Source organism: Dama dama, chromosome X (assembly GCF_033118175.1).
Source record: "Dama dama isolate Ldn47 chromosome X, ASM3311817v1, whole genome shotgun sequence".
In the NCBI taxonomy this organism is placed as follows: domain Eukaryota; kingdom Metazoa; phylum Chordata; class Mammalia; order Artiodactyla; family Cervidae; genus Dama; species Dama dama.
The window spans coordinates 105,620,534-105,635,174 of NC_083714.1; the positions used below are offsets into that span (position 1 = coordinate 105,620,534).

At 38.5% G+C, this 14,641-nt stretch overlaps 1 pseudogene; it reads left to right on the forward strand.

Annotated features, from left to right (window-relative positions):
* The first annotated feature begins 2,580 nt into the window (after positions 1 to 2,580).
* On the forward strand, positions 2,581 to 3,641 carry LOC133052797 (polycomb group RING finger protein 6-like; annotated as a pseudogene).
* Positions 3,642 to 14,641: the final 11,000 nt, after the last annotated feature.

Here is a 14,641-nt window from a genome sequence, read left to right on the forward strand (position 1 = left end):
CCAAAAAGTACATAGAAGCCTTTACAGGGCTAATTTTACTTTATGAGCTTACTTGGAGAGATGTAATACATGTCTTGGGACAGATGCTGACTCCTGACTCAAAAACTCGGGTTTTGGGGGAAGCTACTACTTTTGGAGATGAATGGCTTGAACGTGAGACAAGGGGAGAGAGGGAACACGGAATAGCCATTTCCTCTCTACTGGGAGCCAAACAGTTCCCATAACAGAGCCACTTTGCTGGACGTATTCTTGGGCTCAAGCAAGCGCATGCTGAGACCTAAGAGTATGCTAAGTTGGCTGACATAGAACAGGGAGAGAAGGAAACTCCGGGTAAATTCTTAGATAGACTACGGGAGGCTCTCTACAAGTTTACTGACATTGATCTCAAAATTACAGAGGGAGAAATGACCTTATAAGATAGATTTCTCACTCACTCAGCTCCAGATATCCACCATAAGTTGTGAAAACAGGCATTTGGACCAAATGAGTCTTTAGAAAAACTGTTGTAGCTGGCTCAGATGGTATATTATGGTAGAGACTATGAGGAGGAAAACAGGAGGGAAAAAAAGAACTAGGCAAAAGACTGAAGCCCCAACAAAGGCTGTTAGATCCACTCTGAAACAGCCTGAGAAAAATATCCAGAGGGACCCAGGTGAAAACGAATGGACTTGTTATTAGTGTGAAAAGGAGGGACATCTAGAGCAGAATTGCCTTCAGGCATCTAACCTACTCCTGGCTTCATGTCTGGTCTACAAACGACCATACTGGAGAAGAGATTGCCCTCCAAGGTGTAGGCCCCAGGGGTCAGACTCTAGACAATTGGGACTGAAGGTGCCCAGGGGTCCCCACACAATCTCCCATCCTAATAACACTGAGGAACCCCAGGAACCCTCAGCAAAACACTACTATTGTTTTGCTAATGCCTAAAGCTCATAAGTTTACTAATGGGCAAAATCTTACTGTACTGACTGATGTAAGTGGGATCTTAAACACTAAAGTTCAGAATGACAATGGTTCTGTCTTTAAAGCTACTGTAACTCAAGGGGTATCAAAAGCTCTAGGAATAGAATATCACTTACACTGTTCCTGGAGACCCAAATCCTCAGGAAAGTTGAAAAGGCTAATGACATTAATAAGAGGCATCTGCATAAGCTATCTCAGGAAACACAAGACAGTTGGTTTAAAGTTTTACCCATAGCTTTAATGAGGGCTTGAACTGCCCCTGAAAAAAGGGACTGTCTCTATGGCAGACTGTTTTTGTGCATAGACATTGTCATAGATCCTGAAACCTTAGAATTAACTATGTGACTCAACTATCAGCTTTTCAACAAACATTACAAGAACTTCAGGAGGTGACCCCTGACCCAGCCTCCATAATTGGTCTAATTGCTGGGTCTGCTGTGCACTCCCCTCTTCATCAGTTGAAGGCTTCCATGGTGGGTTTCTCCATTTCAAGGAAAAGACTTTCTTCAACTCTGTCAATATCTTCACCAACAATAATCACGTGTGATGCCTCTCTAATCTGATGACATCTAGCAATCCTAAAATGAATTGGTGTAACACTTTGTACCTTAACTATGGACATAATGTGACTTTTAACTTTGATTATGTTTTAACTTGGTTTAATGTCTATTTTTCCTTACATCTGCAATTGTATAATGCAGTTTGTTTCTAACCTTCTGAAAGCTTTTAAGTGGCAAGTGGTTGTCCAAGCTCCTATGAGTGCCACAGCCTCCTCCAGAGATTACGTAAAGTTCAGGGTCCTGGATCAGAGACCCTCAATATGAGGGTTAGAATAATACGTTGCCTCAATAATTTAAGGACGATGCCCCTCAACAGCAGGAAGTAGTTATGGAACAAAAATGATACCCCTTTCTCCTGGCAATATAATTCTCCTAAAAGAGAAAAAGGGGGGGGGGGAGGAGGGATGAGAGAGTCCATTTCTATGTAGGTGGATAAGAAGTCTGGGGTCCCAGAGGAGGAGAAAGGGGTTTGGGGCTTTCAAAGAGGAGATAAGGGTATGGAGTTCTCAAGGAGGAAAGGACTTTTTTTTCCTCTATGTTCCTTAGTAAGGATTATATAACAACAATGTATCCTGCTTGAGGAGAGTTTCTCCTTCTTGAAACCTTCTGACTAATCCTGTTATCTTAAAATGTATATTATGGGAGTGGGTCTGGTAAGATATTTCTATTGTTAGTTCTAATCCTATCATCTTAAAATGTAAATTCTAGGAGTGGGTCTAGTAAGATCTTTACAACCTTGAGACATTCTTTTGATTTATTGTAATAACCAATTTAAAAAGTATATGACTTCCTTGCTAAGTCTAGTGAGGGGGGCACTCCCAACCCCCTTCTGATGTCTATGTCAGAAGCTTTCTCCATCCCTTTTTATACTTTAATAAAACTCTGCTACATAAAAGCTCTTGAGTGATTAAGCCTGGTCCCTGGTCCCAAAGCTAAATCTTCTTTGGAGATCATGAATCTGACATTGTTCTTGGTAAGTTATCAACAAAATATGATGATCCAACTTTCATAATTTAAAATACCTGTCATTAAGAAATTTGATGGCTCTACTTTTGGCATGGAAGGGATCCCCACAGTAGTTGCAGACAATGAGGGCACTGCCATGGCCCAGGGAGCCACAGCCATGCTGCCTCTGCCTTCCATCTCCCCTCCTGCCCTCACCCCGGAGCCCAAAGTGGATGAGGAGAGCCTGCTGCTCCTGCCCAAGACAGTGGCTCCAGGCTGCTCAGACTCCCAGTTCACTGTTTGAGCTGCAGCCTGGGTGCAGCCCAGGCTGCTTGAGGGGATGCTTAAAGGATGACGATGAGGAATTGAAAGAGGATGAGGACCTCGAGAAGGAAGAACAGGAGGGAGAGATGAATCACTTCTTGCTGAAGCTGAAGTGTGGCCAATCGGACTCTCAGAAGGAGGAGGAGCACCTGATTAATCTCTCTGAGCCAGCCCCGTACATCTTGTGTTCCATTTGCAAAGGTTACTTAATAAATGCAATTACCATTACAAAATGTCTTCATACATTTTGTAAAAGCTGCATTAAAGATACTTTTGCTATAGCAACAGATGTCCAAAATGCAACATAGTAGTACACTAGACACAACCGCTTTACCACATAAGGTTGGATCAAGGGTTACAAGACATAGTGTACAAATTAGTGATCAATCTAAGAGAAAAAAGCAAATGCATGATTTCTATAAAGAAAGGGGTCTAGAAGTACCTAAAGCTGCTGTTCCACAGCCAGTCCCTTCAAGCAAAAGAAAAACTTAAAAATCCTTAGAATCAATATTTGCTATTGCACTTGAACTTGATGTCTTTATTACTAGAGTTTATTGGTGTTGATGAAGGCACAGGAAACTTTAAGACACTGGAAAAGAAGTTTGTCTGAATTTCATGAGAAGCAATTATTGGACATGTAGAAAAATTCCTCAGAAGAAAAATGGGTCTTGATTCATCTTGTCAGGTAGATATCATCTGTGGTGATCACTTGTTAGAGTGTATCAAACTCTAAAGGAAACATAACATGTAATAGGTGATGCAGCAATGCAGGATGGCCTGCTGATCCTTCATTATGGACTTGTGGTTTCTCTTTTGAAAATTACTTGGAAGATTCTAACGGTATTATGAGGAGGAAAACAAAATAAGGACACTTCTGCAGGATTGCATTCTTACCAAAGATTTTCATGAAACGTGTAATTGCTACCACTCTGTGCTGTTTGAGACATAACCGGTCTATTTTCAGCACCAATAACCATGGGATTTATAAGTACAACTTGGAATGATAGAATGCATTTGTTTCACTAGAGACTACATGTGAAAAGCTTCCATAGCTCATGGGGAAAATTTGTAAAGCATTGAATTTTTATGATTTCAGATACTTTGACATTGATTTTGTTTCCTAATAGTTGAGGTTAATCAGTTACTGTTTCTGTCTTCATTGAGCCACACGCCTTTCAAGTTGGTTCAGATTCTGCTCTCTGCAATGGCATCAGTTGTGCAGTCATCCTTTTGGAAAATAACTGCTTTTGAACTGAAAATTTAAATCCAGGCTTTGTTAAATTACAGAATGTACCTCTTAAGAAACACCAAAATTATGGGTCACTTTTGTATGTGCCATCATATTTTGAATTTGTTCTAAATGGGATGAATTATAATTCTCCTGTGTAGAGTTTACAGCCTGTACCAGAAGCCTTCAGTGTAATGATGACATCTTTAATGTATCTTACAAAAGGTGCCTCTTTGCAACAATATTTGTAATTTTTTGAATGTTAGTTTGATTAACATTCATTTTGCATACATAGTATGATTGGCCGTACCTAAGGGTACTGCTTTTGAAAATAATTTAAAAATTTGAGTGAATTTGAGAAGATTACAGAATACTTTATTATTTATCTACAGAATACTTTATTACTCAATTGCAGAATTCATTATTTCCTCAGTAAATCAGTTTAATGTCATTTTCCTATTACTTTTTCACCGGGATAAAGAATATGGGTATTTGAGAGCTCACTCACTTGCATGCAAAGATTTAAATTTTAAAGATTACTTTGCCTAAAATTAGCATTGTGATTGATGCTTTCTAAAAGAAATAATTTGTTGACCTTATTTCACTGCAAAATTTCCAAATCTGCATTTAAAAAAATTGAGAAAGATTGGCAGTTCTTTTATAAAGTGTTTCTGAATTTTGTATAAATCTCTTCTAACCTTTAATACAATTTTAATAAAAATTTCCTTTAACCTAAAAGTAAAAATAACTTCAATGAACTCACTGAGTTTAGGATTAAAGTTAATGAATAGAAATAATACTTCATCAAAGAGTTGGGAACTTTAAAAAGGAATCAAAAAGTTCTGAACCTGAAGAACTCAATAAATGAGATAAAGAATGCGTTGGAAAGCACTGGGGAAAAAGCAGACATGAAAGGAAAAAATTACTGAGTTCTGATAGAGATATTTAGAAATGATACAGGTAGTAAGAAAATAGAATAATTTTTTCTTTAAAAAGGATATTCTACAAGAGCTATATGAATCTCTGAGGAAGGGCAACAATAAGGTAATAAATATTCCAGAAGAAGAAAAAAGGGAGAAAGGAACAGAAGGCTTATTTAAAGAAACAATACCTAAGAACTTCCCAAACCTGGGAAGGAACTGGATACATAAGTCCATGAAGCTAAGAGAAGACCTATAATTAGGCCTTCGATGCAAAAAGAAAAAAAAAAAAAAAAAAAACTTTCTCAAGAAACATTATATTGCAAACAGTCAATATAAGTCTACACACACACACACACACACACACACACACACACACACACACACACATATACAAGGAAGCCAGGGGGAGAAAAAAGTATGGCAAACTACAAAGAAAATCCCATTAGGTTATAAATAGATTTCTTAGCAGAAACTCTACAAGCTAGGATAGAGTGGAATGGCACTCTCAAAATACTGAAAGATAAAACCATCAGCAAAGAATACTCAATCAAGCAAAGTTACCATTCAGATATAAAAGAGAAATAAAGGCATCCTCAGACAAACAAAAGCTGGGAGAGCTCATCAACACTAGAATTTAATTATAAGAAATGTTGAAAGAAGTTCCTCCATGAGAAACAAAAATGAAAATTACAGAAAACTTTGAGTAAGATGATAAACAGACATAAACACAAAAATGCAACTCTATATCCAAATATTTTGTTAACTTACTATAGCATAAAGATGAAAAGGGGGGTAAGCAGACAAAATGACTATAGCTACTTCAATTTGGCAAAAAAAAACACAAATAAAGGATAATTTGAGATAACAAATACATAAAATTGAAAGATTAGGATAGAACTCATGGAGGCAAATAAAGAAAAAGATGCTATCAGTCAAAAAAGGACTATGGAGGAGGCGTCCTAAGATGGTGGAGGAAGAGGACAGAGAGACCACTTTCTCCCCCACAAATTAATCAAAACAGCATTTGAACGCTGAGCAACTTCGACAAAACAACTTCAGAACCCTGGCAGAGGACACCAGGCACCCAGAAAGGCAGCCCATTCTCTTCAAAAGGAGGTAGGACAAAATATAAAAGACAAAAAGAGAGACAAAAGAGTTAGGGACAGAGACCAGTCCTAAGGAGGGAGTCATGAAGGAGAAGTTTCCAAACAGCAAGAAACCCTCTCACTGGCGGGTCTGTGGGGAGTTTTGGAATCTCAGAGGGTAACATAACCAGGAGGAAGGAAAAAAAAAAAAAAAAAACAGAATATGCGCCTAACCGCAACATCCAGTGTAAATGTAGCCCAGATGCTCCTGTCTGCCACCAGAGAGCAGGGGCTGAGCAGGGAGGCGCAGATTGCGTGCTTAGAGTAAGGAATGGGCCTGAATGCCCTGAGGACAATCTGAGGGAGCTAATGAGAGATAGCAACCCAAACTGTGGGATAGCTAGAGAGAGAAAAAAAACTTTTCCGTGAAATGCTCTAACATAAAGGTGCAGCCTGGCTCACTCACAGAAGAAAGGATTGAGCCAATACCAAAGGGGAGCTAGCCAGCTAGGGACTGGCCCATCCCCATGCTGAAGATAGAGAGGCAGGCAGAGCTGGAAGGCAAGGGGCAATCATGGCCCCAGAAATGAGTCCTCCACCAAACTGTGAGCAGGCTCCCAGTTGCTAGTCAAGTCTTCCTGGGATCCTAAACAGTTGACATCTGCCAGGAGGGTCACATCCAGAGGTCAGGTCCCCAGAAAAGACACCTGAAGGCACACCTGAGTCAGTGCTCTTGTGGTGCACCTGGGAAACCAAGCAGCTGGGACTGGGAAGGTGATTAAGATGCACAGCCCACCTGGGACAGTATGCTCACTAAGCACCTGGTTGTCTGAGTTCCTCGGACCTGGGAAGGGCACAAAACTCATGCCCAACTGAGTCTGTGCCTTTGTGAAATACCTGAGAACCTGAACCTGGGCAGCTTAGACCGGGTAAGACCACAAAACCCAGGGCTCGCTTCAGACAGTTCCTCTGCAGAGCAACCTGGAACCTGAGCAGTGTAGAGTGGGAAAGCACACACTGCTGTGAGCTGAGGCAAACAGATGTGGTCCATACACTGCAAGCACTCCCCACACGTGCCAGTGATATTTGTTTGCAGTGTTTCTCTCTCCCCACAGCACAACTGAACAAGTGAGTCTAAATAAGAGACCATCTTCACCCCCTCATGTCAGGGCAAAAATTAGACGTTGAAGAGACTTGAAAACAGAGGAAGCCAAAATAAAGAAAGAAGAGGGAACCACTCTGGAAGTGACAGGTGCAACAGATTAAAACCCTGTAGTTAGCATTGACTAAGCATTGGAAGGGGCCTACAGACCTTGAGAAGATGTATAAGCTGGAACAAGGAGCTGAAACTGAACTGAACCCACACTGCCCTCAACAGCTCCAGAGAAATTTCTAGATATATTTTTAATATTATCATTTTTAATCTTTTTTATTTTTTATTTTAAGTTCTTTATTACTCCTTTAATTTTCATTTTTATAGTGAATATTACTCAGCCATTAAAAAGAATACATTTGAATGAGTTCTAATGAGGTGGATGAAACTGGAGCCTATTATACAGAGTGAAGTAAGCCAGAAAGAAAAACACCAATACAGTATACTAATGCATATATGTGGAATTTAGAAAGATGGTAATGATAACCCTATGTGCAAGACAGCAAAAGAGACACAGATGTATAGAATAGTCTTTTGGACTCTGTGGGAGAGGGCGAGGGTGGGATGATTTGAGAGAATAGTGTTGAAACATGTATATTATCATATGTGAAACAGATTGCCAATCTAGGTCCAATGCATGAGACAAGGTGCTCAGGGCTGGTGCATTGGGATGACCCAGAGGGACAAGATGGGAAGGGAAGTGGGTGGGGGGCTCAACATGGGGAACACAGGTACACCCATGGCTGACTCATGTCAGTGTATGGCAAAAACCACTACACTATTGTAAAGTAATTAGCCTCCAATTAAAATAAATAAATTAATTTTAAAAATGGCAGGATGACATTCTCATTTATCAATAATCTCACTAAATGTAAATGAATTGAGTTGACCAATCAAAAGACACAGAGTGGCTGGATGGATTAAAAAGCAAGACAACTATATATTACATCTGGAAGAATCATCTCAGCTCTAAAGAGAAACAGGCTAAAAAAGAAGGGATAGAAGAATCCAGTCCAATTGAAAGGCAAACAAAGAACGTGGGTCTAATCATACTCATAGACTTAAAACCAAAAAAAAAAAAAAAAAAAAAAAAGCAAGAAGTACAGACAGTATAAAATAATAAAAGAGAGAATTCATCAAGAAGATCTAACATTTATTAATATATATGTACCTTACACAGAAGAGATACTGGGTTTTTGAAGGGTGTATTGAAGGTTATAAGAAGGGTGTTATTGGAACACCCTCTTCCAATAACACAGGAAAGAACTGTACACATGGACTTCATCAGCTGTTCAATACCGAAATTAGATTGATTGTATTCTTTAAAGCTGAAGATGGAGAAGTTCTATAAAGTCAGCAAAATAATAATAATAATAATAAAGACTGGGAGCCAAATGTGACTCAGATCATGACCTCCCTATTGCAAAATCCAGACTTAAATTGAATAAAGTAGGAAAAACAACTAGACCATTCAGGTATGTCTTAAATCAAATCCTTTACAATTATGCAGTGCAAGTGACAAATAGACTCAAGGGATTGGAACTCATAGACAGAGTGCTGAAGAACTATGGATGGAGGCTCATGGCATTGTACAGGAGGCAGTGATCAAGACCATCCCTAAAAAAAAGAAATGCAAAAAGACAAAATGGTTGTCTGAGGAGGGCTTACATATAGCTGAGAAAAGAAGAGAAGCAAAAGGCAAATGAGAAAAGGAAAAATACGCTCATCTGAATGCAGAGTTCCAAAGACTAGCAAGGAGAGATAAGAAAGCCTTCCTCAGTGATCAATGCAAAGAAATTGTGGAAAATAATAGAATGGGAAAGACTACAGATCTCAAGAAGATTAGAGATACCAAGGGAACATTGCATGCAAAGATGGACACAATAAAGGACAGAAATGGTATGGACCTAACAGAAGCAGAAGATATTAAGAAGAGGTGACAAGAATACACAGAACTATACAAAAAAAAAAAAATATTAATGACCCAGATGACCAATGTTGGTGTGATCACTCATCTAGCGCCAGACATCCTAGAATGCAAAGTTAAGTGGGCCTTAGGAAGCATCATCGTGAAAAATCTAGTGAAAAGGATGGAATTCCAGCTGAGCTAGTTCAAATTCTAAAAGTGTTGTGAAAGTGCTGCAGCAACATGCCAGCAAATTTGGAAAACTCAGCAGTGGCCACAAGACTAGACAAGGTGTTTTCATTCCAATCCCAAAGAAAGGCAATGCCAAAAAAATGTTCAAATTACCACACAATTGCACTCACCTCACACGCTAACAAAATAATGCTCAAAATTCTCCAAGCAAAGCTTCAACAGTACGTGTACCGAGAAATTCCAGATGTTCAAGCTGGATTTAGAAAAGGCAGAGGAACCAGAGATCAAATTGCCAACATCTGTTGGGTCATGGAAAAAACAAGAGCGTTCCAGAAAAATGTCTACTTATGCTTTACTGACTATGTCAAAGCCTTAGACTGTGTGAATCACAGCAAACTGTGGAAAATTCTTAAAGAGATGAGAATACCAGACCACCATACTTGCCTCCTGAGAAATCTGTAGGCAGGTCAAAAAGGAAAAGTTAGAATTGTACATGGAACAATGGGTTGGTTCCAAATTGGGAAAGGAGTACATCATGGCTATATATTGTCAACCTGCTTATTTAACTTATATGCAGAGTGCCTCATGAGAAATGTTGGGCTGGATGAAGCACAAGCTGGAATCAAGATTGCTGGGGGAAATATCAACAACCTCAGATATGCAGATGACGTCACTCTTATGGCAGAAAGTGAAGAGAAACTAAAGAGCCTCTTGATGAAAATCAAAGAAGAGAGTGAAAAAACTGGCTTAAAAATCAACATTAAAAAAATTCAGATCATGGCATCTGGTGCCATAACTTCATGGCAAACATATGCGGAAACAATCGAAACAGTGACAAACTTTATTTTCTTGGACTCCAAAAATCACTGCAGATGATGACTGCAGTCATGAAATTAAAAGATGCTTGCTCCTTGGAAGAAAACATATGACCAAGATAGACAGCATATTAAAAAGCAGAGACATTACTTTGCCAACAAAGGTCTGTCTAGTCAAAGACTACTGTTTTTTCCAATAGTCATGTATGGATGTGAGAGTTGGATGATAAAGAAAGCTGAGCACGAAAGAATTGATGGTCTTGAACTGTGGTGTTGGAGAAGATTCTTAAGAGTCCCTTGGACTGCAAGGAGATGAAACTAGTCAATCCAAAAGGAAATCAGTCCTGAATACTCATTGAAAGATTTGATGCTGAAGCTGAAGCTACAAAACTTTTTCCAAGAACTGAGTCATTGGAAAAGACCTTGATGCTGAGATAGATTGAAGGCAGGAAGAGAAAGAGTCAACAGAGGTTTAGATGGTTGGATGGCATCATTGACTCGATGGACATGAGTTTCAGCAAGCTCCAGTAGTTAGTGATGGACAGGGAAGCCTGGCATGCCCCAGTCCACGGGGTCTCAAAGAGTCAGACACGACTGAGTGAGTGAATTGACTGAACACAGAAGCAACAAAATATATTAAGCATTTATTAACAGACCCCAAAGGAGAAATTGATAACAACACAATAATAGTAGTGTACTTTAACACCCTTTTTGCATCATCCAGGCAGAAATTTAATAAGGAAACAATGACCTTAAATTACACATTAAGCCAGATGTATTTGAGAGATCAGAATAAAACATTTCATCCACATGTAGCAGAATATTCTTCTCAAACGAATATGGGATTTTCTCAAGGATATACCATATATTGGGACTCAAAACAAGTCTCATTATATTTAGAAAATTAAAATCATATCAATCATTTCCAATCACAGTGGTATGAAACTAGAAATCAGCTATAGGAAGAAATCTGGAAAGGGCATAAAAATGTGGAGACGGACAAATAGGCTACTGAACAACTAATGGGTCATGCAAAAAATCAAAAGAGAAATAAAAAAAAATCTGAAGACAAATGAAAATTAAAATACATTATATAAAATCTATGGTACTAAGAATGGAATATATAGTAATACAAGCCTACCTCAGGAAATAAAGGGAATATATAGTAATAAAAGCCTACCTCAAGAAGTAAAAAGAAAAAAAAAACTTAAATACACAATTTAACCTTGCATCTAAAGGAAATAGAAAAATAAACAAAGTCCAAAGTCAGTAGAAGGAACAAAATGGAAACAAAGAATATTGCCTATCATTTCCATAAACAAAGAATGTCACCCATCTTTCCAGTTCTACAAGGATAAAGCCATTAGCCCACCAACAGTGCATTCTGAAAGAAATTTGGGATGAAGAAAAAACAGGAAGTATTCTGTATTTGGATTCCAGTTCTAGATAGTTAGCATATTATCTAAGGAATAATTTCAGTGTATCCAGGTTCTTGCATCTTTCCAGACATAGAAAAGCACTAAAATCATTAATTTGAGACGTTTGCTCTTTGTGATTAGCAGTAATCTTTTGAGGTTTGTCTATATTTTTGTCCCAGCAAGAGTCCTGTGTATCTTGTCTCCTGCCTTACTGCTTCAGAGCAGTTCCACAGAGACATCTGACAGGTGGTCTCCTGGACTGCCATCCTCAGTAAGTTCCCTGAATAAAACTTAACTCACAACTGTGCATTTTCCTTCTGTTGATAGTTTTGGTGACCACCAAGGAAACCAGAGCAGATGTCACTTCTTTGCCTAAACATGTAAGAATCCAGAACTCTGGTACCAGCAGAGGACCCTCGGGGCCATCTGCCTCTTCAGTGAGTCCAGATGCATCTAGGTAATTCTCTCCTGGGTCTTGGAAGTGGATGATTCTAAGTGGTTGGCAAACTCATAGCTGTGAGTAGTAGATTCTCCTTGCTGAGAGGCACTGGGGAGATTTTGCTCAGTTGAAAGGCACTAAATACATGTAAATCCATGGCTGATTCATATCAATGTATGACAAAACCCACTGGAAAAAAAAATAATAATAATAAAAAATAATAATAAAAAAAAAAAAAAGAAAGGCACTAAATGGGTTACCTTAGTTGAGAGACACTGGGATGATTCTACTCAATTGAAAGACAGTGAGTTGGTTTGGACTGGGTGATTAGGTAGGAGGCTGGCCTGTTGAATTGACTACTTTAATAGGACTTATTACCATACAGTGAAAACATCACATGAAAGTTTTCTGCTCTGAAGAAGATAACTCCTCCTGGTCAGCAATAGCTTTCTCAGGCAACTGAGAAACCTGCAAGAGTGGTGGAGGCAAGTCTTCATACAGTGTAGCAGTCCCATAAGGAAATCCACTTATTTAACTGAAAACTTGCTCATACAAGGACCATATATGAGAGCTAGCCACTTATTTTCCAGGCATCCATAGCAGTTTTAGACACCTGGAGGTAGAAACTTATACACGTGAAAGAACCGAAATGACACTAGGTGACACCTAGAGGAGTTAAGCTCACAAACAGCCCATTAGCTCACAATCATCACTAGTGTTTTTATGTTGACAAATAGATCCCAGAATGGGAAATGCTTTCAAAACAAAATAAAAAGGAATGACAAATTTCTAACCTCCAACTAACATCCCAGCCAAGTTCATGTATGGTATTTATACTTGCAAATACTTAATTGGAGAAATCAATCTCCAAGAAAGGCAATGCCAAAGCATCTTTAAACTACAGGACAATTTCCCTCATTTCACATGCTAGCAAGTTAATGCTCAAAATCCTTCAGGCTAGGCTCCAGCAGTACATGAACTGAGAACTTCTATATACACAAGCTGGATGAAATTAATACACAGAGATCCCTTGCATTCCTATACACTAACAATGAGAAAACAGAACGAGAAATTAAGGAAACAATCCCATTCACCATTGCAACAAAAAGATTAAAATACTTAGGAATAAATTTATCTAAAAAAAAAAGACATGTATAGAAAACTATAAAACACTGATGAAAGCAATCAAAGATGACACAAATATATGGAGAGATATAACATGTTCATGGATCAGAAGAATCAATATAGTGAAAATGAGTATACTATGCAAAGCAATCTATAGATTCAATGCAATCCATAACAAGCTACCAATGGTATTTTTTCACAGAACTAGAACAAATAACTTCACAATTTGTGTGGAAACACACATACACATACACACCAAAAAAAAAAAAAAAAAAACTCGAATAGCCAAAGCAATCTTGAGAAAGAAGAATCAAACTGGAGGAATCAACTTGCCTGACTTAAGGCTCTAATACAAAGCTACAGTCATGAAGACAGTATGGTACTGGCACAAAGACAGAAATATAGATCAGTGGAACAAAATAGAAAGCCCAGAAATGAATCCACAGACCTATGTATACCTTATCTTTGACAAAGGAGGCAAAAATATACAATGGAGAAATACAATCTCTTTAAGAAGTGGTGCTGGGAAAACTGGTCAACCACCTGTAACAGAAGGAAACTAGAACACTTTCTAACACCATACACAAAAACAAACTCAAAATGGATTAAAGATCTAAATGTAAGACGAAAAACTACAAAACTCCTAGAGGAAAACATAGGCAAAACACTCTCTGACATAAATCACAGCAGGATCCTCTATAACCCACCTTCCAGAGTAATGGAAATAAAAGCAAAAATAAACAAATGGGGCCTAATTAAACTTAAAAACTTTTGCACAACGAAGGAAACTGTAAGCAAGGTGAAAAGACAGCCTTCAAAATGGGAGACAATAACAGTAAATGAAACAACTGACAAAGAATTAATCTCCAAAACATACAAGCAGCTCATGCAGCAACAATACCAGAAAAATAAACAACCAAATCAGAAAAATGGGCCAAAGAACTAAACAGATATTTCTCCAAAGAAGACATACAGATGGCTAACAAACACATGAAAAGATGCACAACATCACTCATTACCAGAGAAATGCAAATCAAAACCACAATGAGGTACCATCACACGCCGGTCATAATGACTGCTATCCAAAAGTCTGCAAACAATAAAAGCTGGAGAGGGTGCAGAGAAAAGGGAACCCTCTTACACTGTTGATGGACATGCACACTAGTACAGCCACTATGGAGAACAGTGTGGAGATTCCTTAAAAACCTGTAAATAGAACTGCCATATGACCCAACAATCCCACTGCTGGGCATACACACCAAGAAAAACAGAATTGAAAGAGACACATGTATCCTAATGTTCATTGCAGCACTGTTTATACTAGCTAGAACATGGAAGCAACCTAGATGCCCATCAGCAGACGAATGGATAAGAAAGTCGTGGTACATATACATAATGGAATATTACCCAACTATTAAAAAAACACGTTTGAGCCAGTTCTAATGAGGGGGATGAAACTGGAGCCTATTATAGAGTGAAATCAGTCAGAAAGAAGAACACCAATACAATATATTAGCATATATATATGGAATTTAGAATGATCCTATGGGCAAGACAGCAAAAGA